Source organism: Lepisma saccharinum, chromosome 5, assembly GCF_977018435.1.
Source record: "Lepisma saccharinum chromosome 5, izLepSacc3.1, whole genome shotgun sequence".
NCBI lineage: Eukaryota > Metazoa > Arthropoda > Insecta > Zygentoma > Lepismatidae > Lepisma > Lepisma saccharinum.
Genome location: NC_139233.1, coordinates 53,162,418 through 53,184,601, shown reverse-complemented (window position 1 = coordinate 53,184,601; position 22,184 = coordinate 53,162,418). Strand labels below are relative to the sequence as shown.

At 39.1% G+C, this 22,184-nt stretch overlaps 1 protein-coding gene across 5 annotated transcripts in view; it reads right to left on the bottom strand.

The window, feature by feature from the left end:
- Ccs (Copper chaperone for superoxide dismutase) overlaps positions 1–12,451 on the bottom strand; it is a 41,127-nt gene extending 28,676 nt beyond the window's left edge. For 2 of the 5 annotated variants that reach the window (XM_083122558.1, XM_083122563.1), the window contains exon 1: positions 12,390–12,451. The gene's annotated coding sequence lies outside the window, so the exon portion shown is untranslated. Of the gene's footprint in view, positions 1–9,085; positions 9,105–12,304 lie in introns of those variants that run through there. The other 3 variants (XM_083122559.1, XM_083122560.1, XM_083122562.1) reach the window with 3 other exon arrangements.
- Between the last annotated feature and the right edge of the window lie 9,733 nt (positions 12,452–22,184).

The following is a 22,184-nucleotide window of genomic DNA, read 5'->3' as shown; positions in this document are numbered from 1 at the left end:
GGCCTTATTCCCACTCCTTGTGCATTATAAGCTCTTACGGGTAGTCTTTCTGCATCCGTCCTCTTCATGTGCCCAAACCATCTCATCTGTGCATGGTCTATCCTGTCCTGAAGCTTCACCACACCCACTGATCATTCCTTATTCTATCCTTTCTAGTGTTACCAAATAGACTCCTTAAAAATTTAATCTCCACTGCCTGCATCTTTTTTCTCTCTCTCTCTCTCTCAGTCTCTATGTCATTGTCCAAGTCTCTGCTCCATACATAATTATTGGCACTTAGTATGTGTTATATATTACCTTCTTGCATTTCATAGGTACATCCCTGTTCCATATTAATCTTCGAACACTTTGATATAGTCCACCACCCATTTGTCCTCTTCTGTTTACCTCCTCATCTATTCATCCACTTCTCTCAATCATGACAATGAGGATGAATGGTTTATTAAATTATTATCTTATCTATAGTCGCTTTCTGCCACTTTCGGTTAATTGTGAGAATGAGGAAGAATGAAGAATGATGAGCAGTGTAGTGAATGGAGGAGGATCCAATCTTCCTAACTTGGCATCTTTCCTAGTTTTTGTTTTGAGTCCATTTTATGCATAGATAAGCTGATCGAGACTGGATCCGAACCACTATGTGCCTCCGCTGGGTATCGAACCTGGGGTCCTTTGTTTACAAGAAAAATATGTTGATGTGAACATAAATACGTAATCCTACAAAATTTTATTTGTGTATAGTTGTAATCATTAATTTTGATAACACCCTAATTGCAATATTCATATATCAAATTTGAATTGATATGCCACTTGCATAGATATGTTATTCTCAAAAACTATAGTAAAAATAAGTAACTGAAGTAACACTGCTATCAAAATTATCAAATGACGGGCATCATGATAATAAATAACAACAGAATCTATTTACCAGTAGTAGGGGATTCTTTTAACACGTTAACTGCCGGATAAAATTTTCAATATTCGCTGACAGCACCATAAATGCAATTTGGTAGTGTTTCTGTTGTAAAATAACTTCATGTTATCAAATTTCGAATTTGTTTATTATTATTTCGATAAATTATAGTGTGTCGATCCCATGGGACCAACGTGGAGCCAACAGGAAAACATTCATTGAGTGCTCCACCGGCGATTGAAAAGCAACAATCAATTTCCTGAAAATTCATTCTTTACTTTGAGCTTTATGTTTGACCTGCTTAGAAGTATTCTAAGTAATACTGTCCAACACAATGCACTATAAACATAAAAGAATTTTCAATAATCGGCCACTTTCATCTTTTCTTTATGGGAATGTTTCTCTTTCCTACAACAAATAAGGAAAGATTTATTTTCATTTTCGGTTCAGTGTGTTTGTTTGGAATGTTTTGTTGTCGACTTTGCCACTTGACTGATAGCTACATTGGCATCCAGACGCTTGGATGAAAGGGAGATTTGCCAATATCTTGATATGTCAGAAGAAGAGTTAGAGGACTCTGAAGATGATCCAATATTTTCTCCAAACAATACAGAAGATGGTCTTACTACTTCTGATGAATCTTATATTCAGCCACAAGATGTTTCTTCTAGCCAGGGTCCAAATGGAAATCCACCAAACATCAGACAGTTTGTGATTTCATGTGGAATTGACTGTAACGTCGCAGGGATGCTTGCCCTTGGAAAGACAGAAGATTTTTACTCACTGATAGTTGATGACAATGTTTTCAGTATCATTGCAGAAGAAACAAATATGTATGCAACACAGTGTCTAATGAGTGGTGAAAGTGATGTCCCACCATCTTCTAGACTACATGAATAAGTTCCAGTGACTGCTAATGAGATGAAGAAGTTTTTTGGATTAGTAGTTTGGATGGGTATAGTACAAATGCTGCAGTTATCTGACTACTGGAGGCAAAATTGTTTATACAAGAACACTTTCGCAGCATCAATTATGGGAAGAAATAGATTTGAGCTAATTTTGTGAATGCTACATTTTTCTGATAATGAAAAATGTGCCCCTAGAGATAGATTACACAAAGTTCAATGTTTGGTTGATCTTCTCAATGATAAAGGCCTCCCCTATGGCGCAGTGGTAGCGTCATCGCCTTGTAATCAAGGGGTCCCGGGTTCGATACTTGGTGGAGGCACATAGTGGTTCGGATCCCACTTTAAACTGTAGGTCCAGTCCCAATTAGCCTTACTGTGCATAAAGTGGACTTAAAACACCAACTCAATCAATTCTCAATGATAAGTTTTATTTATTTATTTATTTATTTATTGAGAAAATTCCAGATACAGCACGTAGCCATTTTACACTGAAATCAGTAACAATGAAAATAACAAAAAAGAACAAAAATAAAAATAGCACAATAAGACAAAATATTAATATAAATAAGTCAAGATAGCACAATTTAAATATTATTTGGCAACATACCTTCTGATGGTTGACCGAAAGGCATATTCTGTGGAAAATACATCAGCACTTGATGGGAGGTCGTTATATTGAGTGGGAAGTCTGTGGAAGAGCGATCTTTTTTGAATTTCCAGTCTAGGCTTTTTTGTGTAAAATAGATTTGTGTTGCGTGTTGAGCGCATAGGCACTCGAAAGTGGAATTCCTGGAGGAGCGTGTTGCAACGGATTTTACCATTGACAATTTTGTAAAGATACCTAAAATCGTTCAGTAAACGGCGCTGATAGGGAGTCTGTAGGTTTAGAAAGGCTAGGAGATGTGGTGTTGGAAAGTTGCGTAATGAGGGAACCCTGTAACGAACTATAGCCAGGAAAAAGTTAAGAACAGAATCAATTCTGGAGAGCTGAGTGGGACATGCCATGGACCAGACGGGAGAGCAGTATTCTATTATTGGGGAGATGAATGATTTGAAGTACAAGGTGAGGGCTGAGATGTCACTAATTTCGGTAAAATGATACAGTAAACCTAAGAGACGCATAGCCTTTTTTGTCGTGCCTGTAATATGTTCTTCAAATGTGAGTTTTTGGTCGAAAACAATGCCTAGGTCTTTATGAGAGGATACTGCTTTGATGTTATTGCCAAAGATGGAGTAAGATGACTTTAACAGGTTCTTTTTGAGAGAGATGGTGAGAGTAGTACATTTTTCAGGATTTAAAGTAAGTTTCCATGTCAGGCACCATGAAAAAAACGTTATGTCATTCTGGAGAAGATGAGCACCATTGGAAGTGGAGATTTCTCTGAAAATCTTACAGTCGTCTGCGAAAAGAAGGTAATTACTAGAGGCGGCTGTGAGATGGTCGGTAAGGTCATCGACGAATAATATGAACAAGAGGGGTCCTAGAACACTGCCCTGTGGTACTCCAGAAAGGACGGGAAGAAAGTTAGATAGAGTTCCTGGAAGGACTACACGTTGTTGGCGATCGCTAAGGTAATCTGTGAGCAAGTTAAGAAAGTTACCATGAATGTTGAATCTATTGCATAATTTATGAATCAAAAGACGATGACTGACAGTATCGAAAGCTTTGGCTAGATCAAAATATATAACGTCCAGTTGTGAATTGTTTGAAATACATTTCATAGCATGTGATAGAAAAACGGACAGGTTCGTAAGACAGGAACTACCAGAAAGAAAACCATGTTGATTTGAGCTAAGGTACGGAGAAACAAATTTATATAGCCTGTCTTTGATGATTTTTTCACAAATGATGGACAGAGGAGAGAGAGTAACGAGATTGGCCTATAGGAAGAAGCAAGGTTTTTGTTGCCATTTTTGTGAATGGGAGTGATGTTAGCTTGCTTCCAAACGTGAGGAAAGACGCCCTCCGAGAAACATCTATTCAGAAGAATGCAGAGGGGATAAGAAAGGGATTCCCCAGTTTTCTTCAGGAACATGGTGGTAATATTGTCCGGCGCTAGGGCACGGTGAGCTGGGAGAGACGACAATAGACTTTTTACTTCATCGGTTGTAGTGGCAAGCTTTGTTAGAGAGGAAGAACAGACTGATCTTACGTTTGGCAACGTTGCAAGGGGGGCAGGGGGACAGAAGTTACCGTGGAAATAAGCATTTAAGAGTTCAGCCCTTCGGTCACCTTTCGCACTTTCACTATTGTGTGTAATTTCAAGAGGAATTCTGCTGTTGTTTCTTCTCGAGTTTATTAGACTGAAGAAGTTCTTTGGATTTTCCTGGATTGTTGCATTGATACTGTTTATGTATTCTTTGTATTTGTTTTGGAGAAGGTACTTTGAGTGCCGTCGAAGAACAGCGAAAGTATTGTAAGTGTGTTCACTCGGGAAGTCCTTCCAAACTTGCCAGGCTCGATTCTTGTTAGCCAGTACAGCGTGCACTTCGGAGTCGAACCAACTTGGAAATCGGCGAGATGCTATTCTTTCCGAAGGGACAAGGTCATTCACCGTTGCATGAATGGCAGCTGTAAATAGCTCACCGGCGTCGTCAACTGTCCCATCTTCCAAAAGCCCCCAGGGGAAACATTCGAGGGTACGTCTTATCTCCTCCCACGGTGCTCGGTTCCATAGGTGGCGCTTCTTCTGGATCGATGGGCGATGACCTCTTTTAGTAGGTGGGGGGATGGAAATGGACACGTCCAAACTATCGTGGTCAGAACTGAGGAGGTTCTTACGCGGCGTAATGTTTACATTGTTCAATGTGGACACAACATAATCTAGATTACTGTCCTTCCTGGTGTTGAATAAATTATGCTGCCTTAGCTTTAAACCAGAAATGAAAGTTTCGATGAACCATAGGTCATTTGCACACTTCGCGATTCCATGACCAGGATCTTGCCACTCAATAGACAGGTTGAAGTCTCCGAAAAGTGCAACGTCCCCCAAGGCAATTGCTGAAAGTAACGAATCTCGACATTCTTCGAGAAGGTACAGTGGACTATTTTTATTCGGTCTATAGTACGAACCAAGGAGAAGATTATTTGCATTGGATACTGAAACCTCGACCCACAGTAATTCACAGTTCCGCTTTAGGTCATTGCGTACTTTACTGGGCCATTTTGTGCTAACACATATCATTACACCACCACCGCGAGTCGCACGATCTTTTCTATATATGTTAAAATGGCTTGCGAATGGTAGTTCACTGTCACTAACATTTTCAGTTAACCACGTTTCCGTAAATATCAAGCAATCGTATGTCATTAGCTCACACGCAAAAGCAGCACAGTCAGAAAGCTTGTTCTTAATGCTCTGTGTATTTTGGTAATACACAGAGAAATTTGCCAACGTTTTCACAGGTCCCGGATTCACTTGTATGTCCCCACAGATTAAAGCCATGAATAGCAAGTGAAAGTACCGGGCTGGGGTCCCCTTACCTGCCGAGCGCTGCTCCCTGCTGCTGGGTGAAGCCATGGCGGAGACACGCATACCTGTTGCCGCGAGTGCCGAAAATGAAAAGTCTCTCTCAGCACATCTCCACCGCAATAGATCATGAAAATCCTTTGACATCGGGGAGGAAACACTATAGCGGAGGCACGAGTACACCAGGATTAAAGATAAACTCAGAAAAAACACTGAAAATTCTCGAAAAACGGGACGACGATCAGCGCAGCTTCTACTAGTTGCCGCCATCTTGGTATATGAACCCGGTGAGTTTGTTTGTGTTGATGAAACTCTTGTACCCTTCCGTGGAAGAGTAATTAGATTTGGCAAATAAACTTTTGGATGTAGATACAAATCTCGTAGGAACACTGCGTGCAAATAGAGGTCCCAAGGATATTGTTGAAAAAACTCAAGAAAGGCGAGGTGATAACCACTACAAATGAGCAGGGAATCACCATATTGAAGTGCGTGCTTATGCTCTCTACAAAACATTCTCATAACATGATGGAAATTGAAACAAGGTGTGGCACAACACAAAAGCCTGAAATGGTGTGTGATTATAATAAAGGTAAATCACCAGTTGATCTGTCTGATCAGATGTCTGCGTACTCGTCCCCACTGCGAAAAACTGTGAAATGATAAATGCTTTTATTTTGTACAAAGAAGTTAAGGATGACTCCATAAACATTGTGTCTTTCAGAGAGAAAGTGGTCCTTTGGCTGACAAAAGAGGAAGGAACTACAACAGGTTCACCTGGTGAAGGAAGACCTCTGAAAAAAACGATCCCATCACACAATACTAACGAAGGAAGGGCCAGTTCACAAAGTGCGCAAATATTGCAAGTACTGCTATAATTGGTCTCTGAAAAAGAAAGCCGAAAAAAAAGCAGCAAATAAAGTGAAGAAGGTTGTTACTTTTTGTGAAGGTAAACCACATATGTGTATTCCTTGCTTCAATAAAGTTCACGTGGAGTGATCACAGTTTTCAAGTGTTGACTGAAACTTTTCAAAAGTTTTGTGAAAAAATTTGCAATGCAGTAGTGTAACTCATATCTTTTACAAAAATATGAATATTATGTACTGTATGTGCTGTATTATATTTTTTCCTATGTTCACAAACTATATGCCATTGTATGAATACATGTTTAAAATGTATGCTAAAGATTATCCTGTAAGTTGGTGCATATTATAAAAAAATATAAAATACTAAAATATTAAAATAAAATGAAACATACCGGGTGGTCCAAAAGTCCCTGAACGGTCACATACCGTGAGAAATACACATCGAATTGGAAAACAAAAAAATACCTGTTTAATAAGTGAAAGAAAGCTATTCAATGATATCACACCTGGGGGTGGGGCAGGGGCAACTGTGAAATTTTAAATGGAAACCCCCATTTTGTATTGTAGAATCGGAAAGAGGACTTTATTCCGAGTCCAACGAGCTATCGACCATCCTCCTAGTTCAATTACGAACGGAGATATGGCGATTTTAAATTTTCCAAAAAAAAAAAAAAAAAAAAAAAAAAAAAGGTGAAAATTTCATAAAATCCAAAAAATTTTCAAACAGATGCTCTGCCCCTAATGGAGCTAGAGTGAAAGATTCCGAATCTGCAATCGCTTTCACTCTAGCTCAATTAAGGGCAGAGCGTCCTTCTTTTTTTTTCTTTTTTTTTCTTGCCATATCTCCTTTCCTAATTGAGCTAGGAGGATGGTTGATAGCTCGTTGGACTCGGAATGAAGTCCTCAATTCAAAATGGGGGTTTCCATTTAAAATTTCACAGTTGCCCCCTGCCCCACACCCAGGGGGCAGGGGTGGGGAATCAAGTGTGATATCATTGAATAGCTTTCTTTCACTTATTAAACCGTATTTTTTCGTTTTCCGATTCAATGTGTATTTCTCACGATATGTGAACGTTCCGGGACTTTTGGACCACCCAGTATATTTCACATAATTGGTGAAAATAGCGTAAAGGCAACAAATGCAAATATTGTCCCCATTCTTATAGGGACTCCTCATCATAGAGTTACATAGGGGCAAATAGCCTCAGTGTTGATGCACCAATACCACTGTGTAATTATATATACAAACACCACAAATAAATTTAAAATAAATAAATATATTAAAATACTGTATTTAAATAATGAGCGAAATCAGGTTACTTACCCATAACAAGGAATATACATGCTTCATATTAACAATAATAATAAATATATAAAAAAAATTGGCTTTGCTGCTTATAAGTTGCCAAAAATGCATGTGCCGTTGGATTCCAGGGTGCCGTGCCGGGCCTTTCCAATATGAAATATGCTTGCGCGAAGGACCGTTGGCCTGACAGAGTGATTCGAATTAGACGTCACAATGTCGATCCCATGGACCAACGTGGCCTCATAAAAAATCTTGATGTCGGGCCCATAGGACCGGCACAGCAGTTAACGTGTTAATATCCATATGGTTGTTTTTAAGTTTTTTATGCAGAAGTAGCGCAAAAAGTAGCGAGTAGCGAACAGGAGTAGTGTAGCGAGCTACCTTGTGATAAATGTAGCTGTAGCGAAGCTGCTTTTAAAATGTAGCGTTCTGATCACTGGTGGTTGTTTGCCATATCGTGTTCTAAAATGATACTGTATGACAGTAACAGAATTGTTTTTGCAAATTCAAGCACACAGAAAGCCTTTCTACCTGGCTAACAGCCATATTGCTCGACTGACGTCAATGGGCGCTCACATGATGATGATACCACGAAAGCAAGCAAAAAAATGGAGGTCATAAACTTGAAGACTTTCTCTATAAATTTCTCTACCAAAGTAGGCATAGCCTAACCTAAATGAACTACAAATAGGGTCTTTTCACACTATTTCCACCAATTACAAATCCTCTTGTCAATTCATCATTCTTCAAAATACTAATAATTTCAATCCCTGAAGATGAGAGTGACGTTAGCTCTCGGAAGGCTACCCAGAAATAACCTCATTGATATCCTGAGAACACCTCATCTCACAATTTCTATGTCCTTTAAATGTTCAAAACTGCCAGTGAAAATTTTTTCAAGATTGCCTCTGGATCTGCTGGTCATTTTCAATTAGCTGTGTACACATACGGGGCAAAAATCATTATCCTTTTTTTCCCCCCAATGCTATTGTCTTAGTGTAGGATACTTTCTATGGAGGAAAATCTACGTATTTTAAATAAGAGTACAACTACTTTCACCAAGTGGTGAGACTACTAGCAGATTGATCTTATTTTCAGCAGCAAAATTTAAAATATTCATGCAATATTCATCACACATTATCAATGTTTTCAATCATTCATATCATCATACAGCAAACATGGAAGATGAGGGGTAAGATGAATCGTGTTTACCTCTCCTGCACACAATGGAAATTTCTGATTATGTTTTGAGAGTGGCATGGAACATAACTGCCTAACCTAACCAGCAGCACAAAAAGGAAAAAAGTACCTTAGAAGAGAACATATATTTTATGAAAGGAATCCCCACATAGTAAAAAATAATGAGACCCAGTGAAAATAAAACAAAAATTAGGTTCACCAACTACTGAAGATGGGCAGTCTGTTTAAATAAAGTGCCATCATATTCCTTTGAACAAAGTATGGCAAGTGTTCTGAATGTTTGAAGATTTTTCACTAATTTTCTAGGAGTATTATGAAGTGCTTTATTTTAATTACTTTTTTTTACTTCGCTTTTTGTGCCACTTTTGGCTAATTTGTAAAGATGGGAATGAGTGATGATATGATGAAATTGATGAATGGACACTCACAAACATCCATGCCCAGGCTGGGATTCGAACCCAGGACCCCTGGCATCGTAGCGCTTACAATAATGTAAACTATTGTGGAGGTAACTTCAAATTTTGATTTGAAAAGTAGCTTACACAAGCATCTGCACTTCATGGTCATTCTTGGTTACAATTCTCTCTAATATGGAGTTCTGGCAGATATCCATGTGAGGCGGCTCAAGTTCCAATTGTTTAATTCCGAATTTATCACAGTGCACAGGCATTTCTACATGGTTCAATTTCTAATTGTGTATGTTAACACATACTTCAGAGTCTCGGTGATGGTAACATTATAGTATAGGGGTGATGGATTTCTTCAAAGCTACAGGAGAAAGTACTTACAAAATCATTTTCTGTAGCATTGTGGAAGTTTGTGAATGTAGCTTTGATCCATTTTAATGCGAATACATGTTGCTTTCTGCGAAAATCTCTGTGCGAGATGCTGTTTCTGCTGCTGCCATTTGCTTCCTGCACGATTGATTGATTGATTTGTGGTTTTAAGTCCACTTTATGCACAGAAAGGCTAATCGGGACTGGACCTACAGTTTAAAGTGGGATCCGAACCACTGTGCCGTATGCCTCCACCGGGTATTGAACCCGGAACCCCTTGATCACAAGGCGACGATATTACCACTACACCATCGGGGAGGCACTGCTTTCTGCACGAGAGCACAATGTTCCATGTGTTAAGATGACATAATCCCATAGTCAGTGTTTCAAACTTGCCGTGCTTTCACTAGAACATGACATGTCGAGTATTTTTTTTTAAACTATGCTTGCTTAACCTAACTTAACCTAACCTTATGGAAAATGGTTTTTGGGGCTAACATCAATGTTTTTTGGAGCTAACGTCAACCTTTTTCACCGAAAAATACCTCCGGTGGAAATTATACATTATGCACGGGTAGCAGACGGATAGCCCCACGAACCATTTCCATAAGGTTAGGTTAGGTTAGGTTTGGTTGGGTTAGGCAAGCATAATAAAAAAAAAAAAGGAGTTTGATACACTGACACTGGGTTACGTCATCAAACGTGCGGAGCATGCAGTTCACGTGGGAAGCATGTCAATTGTGCGTCGGTGGGATATTTCTCTTGAAAAATATATGATTTGCCAGTCAGATTCCACGTTGAAAGAAAATACCTCCACGAACATTGGAAAGCTTGGAGAAACTCATTTCCGTAAGTAGTTTCTTCTGTGAAAATGAAGAAATGTGTCTCCGATATAACAAACTGTTTCCTATGATTTTTTTTTCAAATTCTCGTAGCAGGAAGAGTAATTTATCGTAGAATTTTGGCAATCATTGTCACACAAAAGTTGAACCTTACTTAAAGTAATGAGTACTGTTTGGATTTCACAAAAGGTTATTTGTGTTGAAAAAAACAACTGAAAAATTGAAGCGAATGTAGAATATAGAGAATGTCTCTAATTTCGTTAATATTTGGTATACTAACTAAATTTGGCCTTCTAATCACGAATCTGTTATTAAAATGCCACGGACACGTCTGGAAATCGTGAGAAAAGCTGATGCAAGTTGCATTTTTTTTTTTAAAAAAAAAAAAGCTTTTTCGCATTGTTTTACGAACAAAATTTTAACTAAGCTTGCCTAACCTAACCTTGTCGGAAATGGTTCGTGGGGCTATCCGTCAATGGTTTGTGGGGCTACCTGTGCATAATTCGTGTGGCTACCCTTGAATTTTTAGACGTGTCCGCGGCATTTCAACAACAGATTCATGATTAGAAGGTCAAATTTAGTTAGTATACCAAATATTAACGTCATTAGACACATTCTCTATATTCTTCATTCATACCGAAAAATTACCTTGCACAAACATGCGCACTTCCCATGGACAATGTATTTTCCCTTGACAAGCGACTGTAAGTATCGTAGACTAGTGGGGGCCCAAGTTCCTCTTGTTTTATTGCGATGTCATCATACTACGAATGCAATATTAACATGGTTCAATTTCCATTTACTTCTGTTAACACATACTGCGGAGTTTTACCGATTACTTAAGATTTTGTTTAATATATGCTTTCGTGGTTAGGTTAGGCAGGTTAGGTTTGGTTATCTTAGCATTAAAATAAAGTCCCTAAATGCATTCTACTAAGGTTCTGATTTACTTCTACATTCATTCCCACACTTCTACGATATTTACTGCCGCTTTTCAACAGAGAAGATCGGTAAATGTCTGTTATATCGAAGACACTTTTCTTCAAATTTACAGGAGAAACTACTTATGGAAATGAGTTTCGGTTGCATTTATAAAACTTCGTGGAGGTATTTTGTCACTATGGAATGCTGCACCACAGAAAATACACACTTTTGATGTAATAAAGTAGCCTTTTGTTCGAAGCGACAACATTATGCCTTTGTTTCCATTACGAACCTGCAGATGGTGCGAGTGTCGAAAGTCACGCGGTCTTGTGAGAGGAAGAAGTGTTTCTAAACGTGCCTTTTTTGTACCAGATTTTTTTTATTTTTATTTTTTTAACTATGCTTACCTAACCTAACCTTGCCGGAAATGGTTCGTGGGGCTAACGTGAATGGTTTTTTGGGCTATCTGTCAATGGTTTTTGGGGCTATCGTGAATGGTTTTTGGGGCTATCGGGAATGGTTTTTGGAGCTATCCGTCAATGGTTTGTGATGACATAATGAACACGAAAGTAGGTATTTTTCGGTTAAGGATGTTGCAACACTGCATGCCCACTCCTAATCGACAAAACACAAGCACTTAATAGTCTATGTTCCGCAACGGAAGAAAGGACCCAAAAGAATTACTCGTAATGTGAAAAATCGAAGTTATATTCGTGAAAAAAGCATAATGGCACCTTGAAATAGGTTCCGCAATACACAATTGGTAAGTACGAACCATTTGAAACTGAAAATATGCGTTAGAAATGTGTCTCCGATATAACAGACATTTACCAGAAGATCTTGTCCATGGGAAGTGCACATGCTTGCGTAAGGTAAATTTTAAGTTGTTTTTCAACATAAATAACTTTTTTCGAGTCCAAACAGTGCTTATTACTTTAAGGAAGGTTCAAATTGGTGTGACAATGATTTCCAAAATTCTACGATAAATAGTATTTCTGCTAGCAGAATTTCAAAAAATCATAAAACAATCGGGACAGTTGCCATAATTTTATATTGTATATGTTAAGAGGGAACCAACTATAAAATAAATCATTCTCAATCTTACAATCCTGAAAATTTCAATTTATGGAATGCCAGCGCCGAATTCTGCAGTTAATTATATTGTAATCCTACCATGAATTTGCACATACCGTGGTAAACCACCGGCACCAAGGTTATTAGAAATATAGGTACACCACGACCACGAAGTCATTGTGCTTGTTCCAAGTAACATTGCCACCCTATTGTAGGTTAGCAGTCTCCATGTTTTCCAGCATAAGTTATGCATCAGCTGTTGGTTCACCCTGAACCAAACATGGACTGAAATCAGGAAGGGGGGGGGGGGGCAAGCATTGAAGTTAAAAAAAGCAAGTCTAGCAGAATCAAAAACAAAAGGATACGCAAGATGGAATTAGTTTTCACGTTGCATTTTTATTCCATACGGCCAAGGGCACCTGTAGGGGGCAATGGATCATATGCAGAGGCGTGGCGTGCATGTAGCCGCTGTTACCACAGGTAACACCAAAATATAAAGAATTGAAGAACCTGTCTTAAAATATTATTACGTACATAAACTGGTAATATTGTCGTAAAGTAAACATTGCAGACTGACATTTTTTCTGACACCGGCAAAAGCGAAGAGGAGGACTGATCCGGTACCCTCCTCAGGCAACATGAGGAAAGGGCCCTGAGCCCAAGCAAGGAAGACTTTGCGTAGCAGCAAAGACTGTTACGGCGGGAGGAGGCGGGCCTGTTTAGCCGCCACAGTTGCCGTTGATCCTTACCGGATACAGATCAGTGTTGCCATATTCAATTAACAGAAAAGAGCTAAGTCGCCTAATCGGGTCTATCTTACTCTCAAGGTGTCCAGTCCAGTGGCGTGCCCAAGGGGGGGGGTTGTAAACCCCCCTTTCGCCCAATATTCTTAAAAAAGAACGTCAAATTTAGGAAAATATAACAAAATGAGGGCTGACTACCAACGAAAAGTATACGTAACCCCTCCCTTTTCAAAATCCTGGGCACGCCACTGGTCCAGTCACACTGGGGATCGATGGCGCAGTGGTAGCGTCGTCGCCTTGTAATCAAGGGATCCCGGGTTCGATACCCGGTGGAGGCACAAGTGGTTCGGATCCCACTTTAAACTGTCCCGATTAGCATTACTGTGCATGAAGTGGACTTAAATCGCCAAAATTTTAAAAAATCAAATCACACTGGGGGAAAAGCAAACTACCAAGTGATATTTTGTATTTACTCTAAATATCAGCGATTACGAAAGTCCTCTTTGTCCTTCTTCGACATCATGGGCGAGAAGGAGAGGAGAGGGATGGGTATGGTCAAGGGGTCCGCTGTCCTAAAAATGTCAACCTAAAATTCTATATTTCACACATAGCTATAATATTATTACGGTTACAGGAATTTGTGATAATTGTTGAAACGGCCGATTGAGATTGACATACGTTGTCGCAGGAATGCGATAATTTCGGATTGAAGCAATGTTTTTGAGGTGGTATAACTGTTTTTGGGTGAAAACATTACTTACAAGCATAATTTCCCGATTGTTATCTTAGCTCGCTCTGAAGTGTCAGGTGTCGCAGGTTCGAATCCTCAGCAAGAAATGGTTATTTCAATGTTTGTTGTTATTATTGTACTTACATAATTATAAAAATTAATAATTACATACACAAAGAAATAATAATTTTATTTCAATAATTCACCATGCATCCTCATCGTCACGATTATCCTATAAAGCGAAAGCCTTAAAGGTAGCAAGGGACGTAAAATATACGATATAGTAGTGGTGTCAGAAATGAGATTTCAGTGGATTTAGCGAAACATGGGAATGTGAGTAGTTAGGAAACAGATGAAGACTACATCTACTCTACATACGTCTTATTTGAAACGAAAAGGTTTGCGATTTGGGCAAATCTGGTTTCAAAAGAACTAAGATGGCAAGAGTAGTAGAACTGGACTTCTTGCAGGTTCCGAAGGAAATACTGGGGAAGCGCCGATGCTGAGAAGGGAGGGGGCAAGAAGGGTGCTTCACGTGTTACAAAAGTAAACAACGATTTGCGGGAGGGACTGTGCAGTGCGAGTTTTGTGAGTGGTGTCTTTCGTCTTTGTGTTGTTTTCGGGCATTGTCAATTAATTAACAAGAGGAATTGAGCTTGCTCCGAGTTCCGAAATGGCGGGTTCATCCTATCTGAAGAGTGATATTTTGAAGCAATCTTTCGGTTCTTTATTTTGCAGAAAAAAATCGAAATTGTGGCGAAAGTGAGGCCAAAGCCTATTTTGAACGATTTAAAAACCAAGTCGTGTGCTGGGTATGACCGACATTTCAATGTTTCGTGGTATAACGACTATCCGTGGTTATGTGGATGTGTGCAGTTTTCTAAACTCTTTTGTTGGCCATGTACTCTATTTTCGGGTGAAAAAAACGTGTGGAATTCAGGTGTGGATAACATGAACCATGACCATGACTCACCCAAAAATTCAAATTCAAATGAAAAACTTCACTTTATGACAGCATCATAGAACTTTTTGATTTGATTTGATTGATTTTGCTTCGCTTGTGCCACTTTTAGCTAATTTGCGAAGATGGGGATGAGTGATGATATAATGAAATTGATGAATACACATCACAAACGTTCATGCCCAAGCCAGGATTCGAACCCGGAACCCCAGCATCATATAACTATTTTCAAAGAAGAGTCGTCGGATTGATCTGCTCTACAAGTAGCCTTCGATGTTTCTGTAAGTATCAAATTACATATTATTGTGTCAACAACCAATGTTTGCGATTTCACTTCAGTCCTTATGGCAACATTTTTTTCCTGATTAATAACTTTACCAAAATCTAGTATTGAATTGCAGACGTACCAGATTAATATTATATGAACTACTTGGAAGACATGGGGGGGCATGAGGTGGGGAGGCGCCGTCTTTCGGCTCCTCCCTTAAATGTCCTACTTATAATCGGTAACACTTTTAAAAATCCCACGGCACGCCACTGATCATATGATATTAGTGGTGACGTTACAGCAGGGTCTCATTAGTAGACCTCGGATTTTAGGTTTTTAACCTATTTTTCCTTCGCAGCTAAATAGGAAATAACAAGTTATATCGGCGTTTCATAAAAAAACGAAACAACTAAGTTTTACAGTGCCTAAAATAACCTATTTTGCTTGTTAGAACCTATTTTAGGTTTATGTGTCTAAATTAAACCTTTTCTTAGGTTTTACAGGATTTTTATATCTCACGGAGGTATTTACTAGGTTTGGTGACGAAATAATTCAATGACTGGCATGTTTGAAACATATTTTCTGTCGATTTCCTTCCCTCCAAGTATATGATGTTTATCAAAGCTTTACACAAAACAAAAATATCTGAGGTCACTTTTGCTTGCATGCAGTGGCGGCGAAAGGGGACAGTTCCCTCCTACTTTTTACCCCTGCACTATGGGCGTTATTCACCGGATGTTTACATTTCTGTGCTTCCTTGGCGCTGGCCGGTTTTGAAAAAGAATAACATTGAATTCAAAGGTGTAAAGGTAGTGTCTTTGGAAAAGGCGACAATATTTGTGTTGATTTCGGTTTCATCATGAGATAGACGGTGTTAAATGCGGAGCTACTGCGGAGCATGCGCACTCGTCTGGTCCCCCTCGAACATCCGGTTACGCTTACAGTGCTATGGACGTTAATATGAAAGGGCAAAGTGGAGATTCTTTTACAAGGAAATAGGATGTCAGCTGTGTAGCATATGGTTGTACAGTTCGATCGGGAAAAAAATTATTGAGTCAAGTATCACTTCGTAAGTTTCCGAAGGACGTAGAGAGACGAAACCAGTTGATACAAGCAGAACGAAGAAAGGATTGGTACCCGGAAAGGATTTGTACGATTTGCATTTTGTTACAAACATGTTGATGGTTTATCTGCGTATTGTGTTGTGGTGAAAGGCACGCCTCTTAGTGAAGTTTCAAACCGAAGCGCCACGCGACAGCAGTGATTCGTACCGAAGTGACAAGCGACAGAGGCCCATTTAGTCTATAAATAAGCATTTACCGCTCATGGGAAATCAAGTCTCAGGCGGCACAATACACGCCATTGGAAATCTGAGCGACACGTGCAGCTTGTCGTGTTGCTTCGGTTCGAAAAATTGCATTGATCACTGAGGATTCACTTTTAAGTGGCACGGAGATTACACACCGAAGCGACAAGCAACAGCCCCTTTATTCTAAAGGAAACAATTCACCTTGCATACGAATACAACAGACCGAGGCGACACGATGCATGGTACTGAGAAAACAACAGTCCAGTCCAAGCGACACATGCATTTTCTCGCGGTGAATTGGTTCGAAAGGAAGCTTTCAGACTGCAGCAATACGTGTCTCTTGGAAACCAACATTCAAAAATAAACAACACTTTCCGAATTAAAGAGACACGACAAATTGCAGGTGTCGCTTGTCGCTCGGAATGGGCCATTTTATCAATACCGTGCATTGTGTTGCCTCGGCCTGTTATTTGCGCAAGCGTGACTGGTTAATGTTTGATTTAGATCGAATGCTTCTGTGCGAAATCCTGATATCGCTTGTCGCTTCAGTCTCAAAACTTGTTGTTTGAAGTAAATTCGTTCAAGTGAAAGTGGCATGCCATATCATAGGTTTTCCCTAAATCCCTCAAGCGGAAAGGCGACGTTGAAAGCACATATTTACTAGCATTTGTTATATGTCATTTCATTTCATTACTTCTGCAGATTTGTTGGCAAAGCATACTTTATAATATAATAATATCACTAATTTTATAGAATTATCTTTCCCTTACTTTTCCATTTACAAAATAATTGAATATATCTAAACTTTCGTACGTTTTGAGTTCGTCGTGTGTGTACATGAGATATTTGTATATAGTATGCTATACAACTGGCGGCCACAAAGACACGTCATATTTTAATAATCTGCTCTGCAGTTGATCATCCGACGGATTCTAGACGCCCACTCCTTCATAGTAGAACTTTAACAAATCCCTATCTTGACTATCGTCGCAGAACTGATGAAAACAAGCGCCCATTTCATACTTCGTATACTGGTGAATCTGCATTGGCAACAACGGGGACTGGCCTAAGCCGGATGTTCCTCACTAATGTTTATGTTTACATTTTTAACACGGTCTTAACAAACAATTGTTCTCATGTATCTATGCATCGTTTTCACACAGACCCGATACAGAAAGATCAGTGGATTTAAGCAGTAAAGCGAAAATATTGGACACAAACACGAGGGATTAGGCTCTGCAGTCGGCACTTCATCAAATCAAATGAAAATATTTAAGGTGTTTCAAAAATTATAATCGTCTAACGCACATGTGTTGATTAAATTTAAAAGTTGGAACTATTTATAATCATATTATAACGCATTTGCCTTTTGGTTGTTGTAAAGCGCTCTCTCCACGGGCGTCGGTAGGTCAGTCAACCCCTCCTCCCCCCTCTGGAAATTAGCATCCTTCATTTGAAGTTGCAGAAAAGCAGAAACTTTGTTATTTTTATTGTTAATAACATAAATAAAGTTCACTTGGTTAGTATTCGAACAGACTAATCAATGTAAAATATGAATTAGATCGAAGAAATTAGTGAAAAATACAGGAATCAGGATATTTTTTTTAATATTCTACCATTTAATTCAAAGAATACCTAAATGGTTCCACCGTTTTCAGAATTCGAAAAATTATAATTTTAGTCGTTACACAATATAAACTTTGTGAGTATTTTTTCTAACTTCTAAAGTCCTTCGTTGAACGACACTGCAAAAGTTAATAACAAAATACAATAACTGTGCATTTCAGTATTGTAACTATGAAATGTAAAAGTCTTAATGGAAAATAGTTGTGCTGATATTCACTCAGCTTGTGGATCGAATAGCATTATAATAATAAACAACAATAATAATAAAATTTATTTAATTAGGTATATATTATTAGTGTATAACAATAATTTTAACCGTAGTAATTATTATTATTTATTTTACTGTTGTGATCGAAGTTCAATATTTATAATTAATATACGACATCGAGCAGTGGCCTGGTTTTTTTTTTAAAAAAAAAAAGCTGAGTGGGGTGCGGGGTTATTTTGTTTATCGTACAACAATCACTACGAGAAGGCAATCTGATAACATGCTTGCCTGTGTTCTTTTTTAAAGCACTGAAATGTTCTTGCTCTTTACTCTTGGCTGCATATTTTTGAAATGCAAAAATCAAATCATGCCGGGTCCAACGAAATCCACAATCTGCTCTGGAAAGCCTCTTCGAGGACAGGCCAGAGAAATTGTTTACAATGTTGCAACATATTTGCGAAATCAGGAGGAGTTACATAAAGTTAATTATAATGTTGTCGAGTCCACAAGCGCCGCCACAGGAGTATCTAAATGGATGGTTTCTCAAGTTTTAAAAGAATTGGATTGGATTGATTTGTTGTTGTAAGTCCACTTTATGCACAGTAAGGCTAATCGGAACAGGACGTACAATTTAAAGTGGGATCCGAACCACTATGTGCCTCCACTGGGAATCGAACCCGCAATCCCTTGATTACAAGGCGACGACGCTACCACTGCGCCATCGGGGAGTTCAAGTTTTAAAATTAGGAAAAGAGTCGTTGGCGAAAGTTGAGCTGAAGTTCTGTACTCCGACAGGTAGAAAACAGCCCAGGAAAAAGCGAATACAAATTTCGTTGAAAATCCTCAGACCATTTCCCTCCCTCCAGGTTGCAACACTGCGAACCAACGTCGCTCCGAAAAATGGAGTGGGGAAATGTGGTGTGAGCTTCGCAACAGCTATTTGCAGCGTCTTGTTTTTAAACTTGTCAAGTTATAGTAGCGCTGAATTTCATGTCATTATATAGTAAGCTGCTTCCTGTAAACAGTCAGTGCTGTTCAGTCTGTGGTTCTCAAATAAAATTTCGTCATTGTGAGATAGCAGCTTAACTTAGTTCCTTATGGCACCGAAAAGGAATTCCAAGATTAATGATATATCTCGAAGTGGATTTCTGTTTTTTATAAGAAGAGTGAAGAATATAATAATGGGTATGTACAGTCACGCACACTGCTGGCCTGTAATGAATACATTGACTTTCAATGGAATCGTTACAAGCCGGCAGTGTCCGTGACGTACATACATACAACTTTGTCGGATCCAGCAACTTCCTTCTCCCTCCGCATCCACTCCCCAACAAACTTCCGGTCAGCAGTGTCCCGAATTTTCACTTTTGAAATAGAGTAACCCTAATGATACCAATTGAACCCCATTGAATTGCATTTTTCGTCTTTCAAAAATACAGTTTGTGTGCTTGTTTTCCGTTATTAGCTAATGTGAAATTAAATGATATTGGGCAGAGGAAACTAAGAGATTTCTTTAGAACCAGTCGTTGCCAACTAATTTAAACCAAATTTTATATTTGTAAACAAGCCTAGACATCGAACTAATACTCTCTATGATTATGCCATAATTTATTTATTCATTTTAAATTTCAAGGGTGCATATCTTAAATTGCCTTGAAAGTACCCTTGAAATCTAAAATGAATAAATAAATTATGGCATAATCATAGAGAGTATTAGTTCGATGTCTAGGCTTGTTTACAAATATAAAATTTGGTTTAAATTAGTTGACAACGACTGAACGTTAAATAATGTCACAAGTTTTTTTGTTTGTTACTAATACTATTAGAAACAATTATATTAGTGGCCAATAAAACTTTTCCTATAAAGCAAAAGAGTGAATGTGTGAATGTAAATTATGGTGACCAGATGTTCTGATTTTCGCAGGGTAGTCCTATTTTTTAGGTTATGTCCTGATGTCTACGATGCTAGTCCAAAACACCTGATATGTCGTATTTATCAAGAGCGTCCGGCGAAATGTCCTGCAAAACATCCAGACAAATTGTTTACCTCTTTGAAACTGTTGAATGCCTTTTAAATTAATAGTATTTTTAGTTTGCCACTGTTAAAAGTATGGCAGCTCTCCAACACCAAAAAGGGTGGACTCAGTAGCCACCCCAAATGATGTTACAGAACTGAATCTACGTGAACCTTGTATTTGTTTACTTGCATCTACCAAAAAACTATTTTGGTTTACTTTATTTGTACGTACTATTTCATGTTGAAGTAATACATCACAAACCTGCTGGGCATGTCTGACAATTTTAGTATACTGTCGGGTAGTCCGAACACGAGTTTTTCTCTAAGACGTGTGTCTAATTCGTCTGTTTTAAACTAACAAGTTATTGCAGCAACTTTTAAACGATTTATGTACGATGTAGCTGTCTCACCTCGCTCTTGCTTTATTTGCATAAAAGCAAATCGTTGAATCCATTTATTAACTTGTGGTGCATATATTTTTCTTAATGTAGCAAAGAGTTCCTCCAAGGTGCAATCTTGTGGATCCTTTGGACTTAATCTGTGTTCCAGCTCTTGATATGGTAAGTTACCGATTACAGAAACAAGAGTAAATACTCATTTCCTTTCTTGTACATCGTTGGCTTCAACAAAAGCCTTGAATCTTTTAATATATGAATTTATATCCTGGCTTGGGTCATAAGCCTCAAATGCAGGTATAAAACTTATGTGCTTTTCCATATTGTTCAACTTGGACTTAATTACTATAATTCTACTTACAGCAGTAATTATTTATCTTCTTTAATCCTCGTCGCCATTTGCCTACTGCCACAGTGCAGAAAGTTATCCCAATGCATTACGGAGGCAATCAACATGTTGTGGTAAAAAGTAAAGTAAAGGGGTAAAGTGTTCCCCTGTGCATAGCACCACGCCATGAAGGCGTATAGGGGGTGTGAGGGTAACGCCCCACACTTTCTTGATCCGGTCGTGAGTGGGGGTGCCCTGACCGCCTTTACCCCCCAGGGTTTCCCCCAGGTACCCATGTTATTCGACGCTGGGTAGGCGCCGGGGCCGCTTCCACCGTTAGAAAAGTTCCCGGATTTGAACCGGCCGGGGATCGAACCCGGGACCTTGAGCATGGTAGTCAGACGCGTTACCGACTTTTTTTTTTTTTTTTTTTTTTTTTTTTTTTTTTTTTTTAAAGGAAAGCCCCTAAGCGGAAGCTTTTCCCATCACACTTCATTCACTCATATCATTTACATTTCTATTTCAGGACTTTTCAGGACAGACAATCACAAATACCCATGCCTTACCCGGGACTCGAACCCGGAACCCCTGGCGTTGTAGCGCGCTCTGCTAACCACTTCGCCACGGAGGTCGACACTGAGCCACCGCGGAGCAGCAGAATTTACAGATAGTTCTGGAACGTCCTGTGAACCAGCAGAATTTGTTTGGGTGTTACTACAACCAGTACGAGCAGCAAAGTATACATAGGAATAGAATGGGAAGAGGAATCATTTCAACCCCAATTTCAATGGAAAATATTGAAAGGTCTGGCATTGTTACAGTTGTAGATAGAATAGGTAATGGAGCATGCAATAACCAGTGGATTTCCTGAATACACGCCCAGCAACTTTGAAGAGATTGCTGCTCTCGGAAACAGTCAGAGATTTCATGCCATTAACGGAAATAATCCCACAAATGAACAGTTTCAACCTGCTCCAAACTTTGGCTCCAGATGGCGACAGCCCAGCACAGATAGATTCAGCTCAAGCAACGAGGGGAGGAATATGTTATTCAGGTGCAGATCCTGTGGCAATATCTTGCCAATTTGACTCCTCGGAAAAAACAAGAAATGTGACTTCTGCAATGCGGAACAAGGCAACGCAAATATGCAAGCTGTGCCACAGCAACAGGCCTCTCCACAGTATGGAGTCAAAAGTCCATGGATGTCATGCAACAGAGAACAGATTTATGGGAACGAATACCTAGAGCGTCCCTGCACAAACTGTCATGCGCAGAAAGGATACCAGAGGTGACACACCTGTGCCGATACTTTGCAGAAAATTTGAG